At 43.1% G+C, this 7633-nt stretch overlaps 1 protein-coding gene across 1 annotated transcript in view; it reads left to right on the top strand.

Annotated features, from left to right (window-relative positions):
• Positions 1-4992: 4992 nt before the first annotated feature.
• Positions 4993-7633, top strand: part of TBK1 (TANK binding kinase 1) — a 28104-nt gene continuing 25463 nt past the window's right edge. Inside the window, exon 1 of the mRNA XM_033058446.1 lies at positions 4993-5067. The gene's annotated coding sequence lies outside the window, so the exon portion shown is untranslated. The remainder of the gene's footprint in view (positions 5068-7633) is intronic.

Genomic DNA, 7633 nt, shown 5'->3' with positions numbered 1-7633 from the left:
GGAAGATGCTGGCAGAAAGAAAGAATTGCATTCACTGCAATATTTCAGTAGCATCAATGGTCTGTCTATACAGTGTTTTTTAGTAGAATGCTATGACTTTTATTTTTTTAATTCTGTAACATGACAGGTTTTTATAGGGGTAGGGGAAAGTTCGAGTTTTGCCCTGCATGGGATTTATAATACTTTCCTCATGAATTAATGTCCACAGTAAAAAGCTGACTCACCTCTAGTGTAATCAGGTGAGCATTTTTCCTAGACTTTGTGGTGCCATGTTCTTCATTCACTTTAATTGAAAAATAAATGGGAAGGTGGATCAGAAGCAGCATCCAGGATCAGAGTGTAGTGATGTTTTGAGTATACTGCCATTTTTGCTTTTCACTGAGGGAAGAAAGTACCTTTACTACCTTTCCTACCTTTAATAGGACAGTATCACTTCTGTAAGATTTTGTTCCTGATTTATATGTGTTTATTCAAAAGTTTCTTATTTGATTTGTTGTATCACAGATGAGTGCTTGTGGTGCTTTTCATATTTCCTAGTTTCACAGGAGTGTTTCCCTCTCTTTGCTGCCATATCAATGCTCCATTTCATTTTCTCCCATAGTACTAGAAGCCTTCCCTCTCTGACTTGCTGCTTTCCAGGTGTTGCCGTTCTCATGCACCTCCTCACCATGAAGACTGCACCCCTGAGCATCTGCTGTCAGTTTTCTGTGTCTGTCTTGGCCTCCTTCTCTCACAGTTTTGGAAGCTTTATCACTCTTAGGTGAGAGCTTTCACTAGGTAGATTATGAAATGAACAATAAAGCTTCCATCTTTAGCAAAGCTTTTTGGGTTTGAGTCGCTATTAGTTTTTATATATGAATTAGGATTTTACCTTCTCAAGTAAGGGCAGTACTGTGAAGGAGGATTTAGCTGTTACCAAATTAGAGTTCCACAAGGAAAGTCTTTAAACTGGCCTCTGCCAAAAGATTCTTCCTTCCTCAACCCCACCATCCTTCACCCCTCTTCCACCTCCCTTTGTGCCAAATCTGTGCTTATCAGTGCCCATAATCAGCTATCCAGGAAGCTGAAGCAGCAGAAACACTTCCCCCTCACAGTGTGTTGCCTGCTGTGGTGGTGGCAGGTGAGAATGGATATAAAGCAGAGCCTGCCCAAGTGTAGGAGCGAGCTGCATGTGGCACCCAGTATGTGGGTGTGCCTCTATTATAAACTTGTACCCTGCCCTCCCATCCGTCATTGAATGAGTATCCTGTAGGAGGGGTAGTCTGGCCCTTCAGAAAATGTAAGTTGGTTCAGGCTGAAGAATTAAAAAAGGATTGTTTACTTTTGTATGCTTTGACTCTGTTCAATCAGCATATGTCCTGTTGGGCTTATGCAATGTGAGCTGTAAAGCAGCACTTCTGGGGTAGTTTCTGTATCTTTAGCCTAACATGTAATTACTGATTTTGACTACAAGCAGCTTATTTTTCTTAATACTTTTCTTCAGTGGTGAAGTCTGTAGCTGCTCTATCACAGTTAGGTTTATGGTGGGTATGCAGAGCCTAGTAACATTCTTTGCAAAGAATCGAGTTTTTGTAATATTTAGACTGAAGATGTTAAAAATCATCATCACGGTGGTAACTCCTCTAGTGTCTAAGGTGAATTTCCTCTTGTAAAGAGTGTTTAAATGGGAAACAACTGCAAGTCATAATTAAAGATGAGGCATCTTTTGTAGAGAGATGGTACCTTTTATTTACAATCTAGTGTAATGGCTAAAGACTGATAAGCTTTTAGGCCCTCAAACATTTTTCCTGGTGTAAAGTACAATGAGTTTCATGCAAGCTGATACAGGGGGACAAGTCTAGGGGCAATTGTATTTGTCTGTAATTTGTCCTGGGGTGTTGTACACAGTGTTTCTGACTTACTTTGAGGTGAGTACCTGTGGGGGAGGTGAATTGCACACATTATATAGACATAGAATATGATAATCACAGAATCGTTTAGATTGGAAAAGACTTCTAAGACCACCATGTCCAACCACCAACCCAGCACTGCCACACCCACCACTCAGCCATGACCCCAAGTGCCATATCCAACACATCTGTTAAATACTTCCAGGGATGGAGACTCAACCACTTCCCTGGGCAGCCTGTTCCACTGCTTGACCACCCTTTTGGCAAAGAACTTTTTCCTAATATCCAATCTAAATCTCTTGAGGCCATCTCCTCTTGTCCTGGTGATTGTGAAGAGTGTTTGCATTTGTTGCTCCAGCATTAAGCCTTTTTCCATTTGCTTTCCATTTCTCTGTTCTTCCTGCACATGATGGTTGTTCAATATCCCAGACATTTCAGAAAAGCAGGAGATACCAGGCTCTAGAGCAAGAGGTTTTTTATCTAAGAATGGGTTTTTTTACTGTCAATACAGGTAACTATTCCACTGAATTCTCCTAGATGGCTTTGTATCTATGCGACAAGAGGAAGAATATAATTAGTATGAGGTTTGCTTGTTGTAAACAACTTTAGAATGCATTCTCTGGTAGCAAGCTGGAAAGAGCTGCCTTATGTCGTGGAATTGCATCTCTTCCCTCTGCAAAACTACAGAAGGAAATGGCTTAACATGGAACTATGAAAGGCAGTTCCTGTGGAGGTGAAGTTGGCCGCTGAACAGCTTTGCTTATTCTGCTTCAGCTGTGATGCCTCTTAAGTACTTAAATCAAATATAGAAAGCAAATAGATTACAAGAGTAAATAGCACAAAAGCTTTGTTTATAGAATTTGATTGTGATACAGGAAAAACAACTATTAACTTGCTTATGAGTTTCAAGTGTTACTATTCTCATCCACTTACTGGTAAAGTTAGTGGTTTTCCTTTTGGTAAGGTTGGTAAAATGCAATTTCTCACTCGAAATTTTTAAAAGTTACATAATTCAACTGGATGTTCATTCTTCCTTGGCAAGTATCTAGTGTGATTTCCACTCACCCCTGTTCTTACCACATTTTTGCTAGGTTACCCAGAGGGTCCCAAGAAAAAGATTAGAAGAACATACTATATTTTGCCTGTTTCAGTGCCTTCAGCTCTGATTGACTATATTCAGCTTGACTTTTGTTTGTTTCCCTAGCTTTTTTTTCTTTTTTGAGTTCTGGCATTCACAGCTACAAGTGTGAGGACTGTTTGCAACCTGCCAGCTTTAGCTGCAATTGCCACAGCCATATTGTTAGGATGCAGAGTTCCAAGAGTATACGGATACAGACTGATGAATTTGTGAACATGAATGAGAATGCAAACAAAAGAGAGGTGAGGAATACTAAAAGTTTTAGTTATATGTTAAAAAGAAATGGAAGCAAGCAAAGTAAAAAAATTATAGAATGAAACTGCAATGGCACTTTCCTTTTTTGTATCTGTCTTCTATTTTTAAATTGGGCATAATGTTTTCCTCTGATTCATGCTGTGAAATGTCTAAAGGTTATTCCATGCAATAAGGATCACTGATGATGTTGCAGACATACCCAAAAAAATGAACCATTTAGATCACGCAAACCTTATGAATCTTTTCCATTGCTTCGAGAATAGGGGAAAACATGGATGGTAACTGCAGTGAGAGCAGTCAGTGCCCATGCCTAGGGGCTGGGTGACACTGCATCTCTGATACTCTAGGTCTTAAGTCAACCAAGTCCTGGAGAACCTGGTCTGAAGTCAGCACTGACACTGCTTTGAGCAGGTGACTGGACCAGAGAACTCACCCATCCTGAATGAGACTATGGTTTAAGACATCCAGTTCTATAAAGCATCATTATACTTAACAAAATTTTGTTTCATTCAAAAGCGGAAGCATATACATATTCCCGAAGAAAAGGTCACAGACATTTTCCTGATTTTATGTCACAAAATCCATATTAACAATCTGATGAACATTTCGGAAGAAGACAAAGCTGGCTCATAGGTATCCACCTGACAAAAAAAAAGGCTTGCAAAGCTGGGTAGAGAGGAGAGGATAACAGAAATAAACCACGTAACTTCTGAGGATCACTGCAGTGTTTTGAAAGATGCAAGGACAGAACGCAAATGTAGTCGGGAACTACTCCCTCTACAATATAGCATTATAAAGCAAAGTTCAGATGCCAACAAATGGAAAACATGAATTAAACATTTATATTAAGACCATAAAATGCATCAAAGTCAATTTATCAGTTTCACTACAGCGAACTTTGGAAAAACCTTAGTGCCCTGTAACAAGTGAATGAAGCACAGAAAGTCTGAACTTGTGATAAAACTTATAAAAGGTAAGACAATGACAACAAAGCCTGTGAGCAAGACGCTGCCTGTTCCTCAAGAGAACAGGCTTCTAAGATTTGAGAAGACGGCAACATCAAACAGGAAATACAGAGCATCAAAAGAGGGATCGTCGTGGAAGGAAAAAAAAATCTTTTCACTACTTTCCCACTATAATTATGATCACATTACATTATGCATAAACTATAAAAGCTATCAATATTTTTCATTATACAGATAATTTACTGTAACAGCTACATTACCAGACAGACAAAAAAACACAAAGCAAGGGAAAAATCAGCCGGGAACTTTGGTTTAAAACGTATCAGTAAAAACTGAGCGGGAGCAGGGATGTGAAAAGTGCCACGATTTCCTTAGGTTTTAACAAGCTGAAACAGAGAGAAATTACACGGGGCGGGAAAACACTTCTCCCGGTATCGCTCGAGCTTGGGAGGGGGGTCCCACAGCTCTGCTCAGCGGTGGGGGGGCACAGGCAGCTCTGCCTGGGGAGCCCAGGAGGCGAAGCCTCCGCCGGACCGATTACGCAGCAAAATTCCAGCATGGAACTCTCCCCAGAACCGCTGGGAACACCCGGAGTGACCACTCTTATCCAACACCCGAGTCCCGCTTTGCCAGGCGTTTCCCTGACCCGCGGCCCACCGCCCCGGCCCCGAGGCGCGGGGGCGGCCCAGGCCCCGCCGGGCGGGCAGGGCGCGGTGTCTGCGCCGCCCGGGCGGTGCCGGGCCCGCTCCGCCTCCCCGCCGCCGCAGGAAGCCGGAAGCGGCCGGGGCGCTGGGCAGGCCGGCGGGAGGCGGCTGGGCTGGTGCGTGGGGTGCCGGGCCGGGCAGGGCGGGTTCGGGGTGGCCGCGGAGGGGCGAGCCGAGGTGGGCTGCGCCGGCCGCGTGTCCTCGCCGTCACCGCGCTGGTGCCGAGGGGAGGCGGCTGCCGCCGGGCGCGATGGTTTCGGTTTCCCGGGGCGGCGGCGGGGCCTTCCCGGGAAGTGCCGGGTCGCGGGCGGCGGCGGCGCGCCCGAGGTAGCGGCGGGCCCGGCCGTGCAGCCTGGCAGGGACGAGGCGCGGCCGGCCCGTGGCCTCTGCGGCGTGCCCGGGGCCCGGCCCTTGCCCCGCTCTCGGTGACTTCTGTACCCGTGAATGTGCCTCGGGAAGCTGCGCAGCCTTCGTGGCTGTAGGAGTTGTTAAAGTTTTATCTCCAGAATCTCGTCCTGCTGTTGGGATGAGCCCTTGTGCTGTCCCTCCCCACTCCCCTCCGAGAGAGGGACGTGGCCTCCGCTGGTTTCCAGGGGCTGCAGTCCCAGACAGGCCGAGTCCTCTACTTGCACTACGGACTGGACATGCCTTGAGTAGAGGGTTTGAGCAGCACTGGAGCCGGCCTTGCCATTTGTTTTGTGTGCCTTTGGAAGAATGTTAGGGTTCAAGTAGCGCTTTGTGTGGCCAAGGGCAGGGTATTTCCGTGATTCAGATGCCTGCTCTTGGACTGGGAACTCCCGAAAGGAGGTCATAGCTGTAGGAAGCAGGAGCTTTAGGGGGAGAAGCTTTCTAAGGCTTGAGAGAGGGCATACAGGAAGGTATAAAACGTTAATAATTACCAGACTGTAAATAACATTTATTTGGAACATCAGCGTCTTGCCTGCTGGCTTTGGTGGCGTATAGGATCTCTCCTGTAAATGGAAAGAGCCATCACTTTAACTTCATCATCTGTCCCTGCTTGCCTGGTGAAGTTATATAGCGCAGCTGTCAACAGGAAAGCCATACCTGCTTTGTGTCCTTATCCCATGTGCCTGAGGTAGCAGAAAATTCCTTCCTATTAATTAGAAGCAGTCAGTACTCCTGCTTCAAAAGCATTGGGAGTTTAAAAGAATTTGCATTAGCAATGCAGTTTTTTTTAATTACAATCCCCTCTGCTGATAAATCAAAAGAGTAGTAGTGTGACCAGAAGCAGAAAAATCTTCAATAAAAGACACCTAAAAAGTAGCCCCCAAGCCCCTGAAATGCTAATGAGTCATGGGGGACAATAAATCAAACTGCTAGCTGGAGAGATTTCTTTAGATGTATGTGAGGAGCTTTTGGCTCATCTAATACAAGTCTTAAAGACCACAGGTAAGATGTGAAGAAATAGAAAAGTCAGTATTAAGTCTAGTGACAGGATCAGCATACAGTTGGAGATGTTTGTTTGTTTATATTTGGTTTGGTTTGGATTGGATTTTTTTGTTTTAATAGGAAACCGTTAGTAACTTGGTTTAGGAATATAGTGGAAGAAATGAAAAGAAAACTTGAAATGCTGAGTATTTAGCAAAGATCAGTTATGACTTTGTCAGAGAACACAAAATATTAAATCAAAGCAAGCCTAACATATTCAATCTAATTATTATAATTTGAAGGTTAAAGCTGAATGAGACTTTATACCTTAAAAGTGAAGACTGCCAAAAGGAGTATACTCTTTTAAGAAAAAAATGGGTAATGGGGCAATACTGGCTTTGTTTTACCACTTAATATGTACCCTGGGATTAATATTGCTGTATTTATATCTATATTTAGTTTTAAGAGGGAAAAAAACCCAGATATTGAAAATTCATTAAATGACTTTCTTGTTTGGAGTTTTTCTTAATATCCACTGAATGATACTGAAGACCATCTCTTGCAGTCATGTCCTTTTGTTTTTTCGTTCATTGACCGTTGTGCATATTTAATTATAAAGTAACAAGATAAAAAAAAAAGAACTGATCTTGTACATAAGCTACCTCATCTTTATTATTTTGGGAGACGTAATAATTCAGTCTCTTAAAGGGCTGTTAATTTTTGTTTTTATTTTGATAGACTTTGATGAAGAATTTCTGTGCGCTTTCGGTCTGATTAGAAAGGATTCATTATGTTTCTGTGTCTTGGTATGAGTCCAGTGAATGTTGTTTAGAAGTAAATCACGAAATACATGCTTACTGGTAATGTGCCAGCCAGCCTGTTACAAGCAGGCCTTTAATTATGAGAGGAATGTTCTAACTTGAAGATTTTACAGATGGTTTACAGAGCAGGCTGTGCATTATTTCTTTGCATCCTCTCTTCTGTACCTTCGGTGTCTGTGCTGTAGATAGCTCGTTGGCATCCAGAGTAACTGCCTGATGGGAGAAGTCATTCTGCTATTCCAAATTGTCTTGTCGGAGTTAACCAAGAATTGTAAGGGTTGGGATATCGTGTTAGGGTTTTTCTGTTGTTTTGACATAAAACCTTTTGTCCCTTCCAGAAGCATTAAGAACTTTATCTAGATTTTGCAAATGGCATTGCTGCATGGCTCTTAATTAACTGTAGGGTAATGTCAGGTCTTTTCATTGTCTTTGCATTCTGTGTGCTACATGTCATTGCTTGGGACAGATTTGC

This window comes from Catharus ustulatus, chromosome 4, assembly GCF_009819885.2.
Source record: "Catharus ustulatus isolate bCatUst1 chromosome 4, bCatUst1.pri.v2, whole genome shotgun sequence".
Lineage (NCBI taxonomy): Eukaryota > Metazoa > Chordata > Aves > Passeriformes > Turdidae > Catharus > Catharus ustulatus.
Note: the sequence above shows the minus strand (reverse complement) of the source record. Positions and strands in the feature narration are given on the sequence as shown.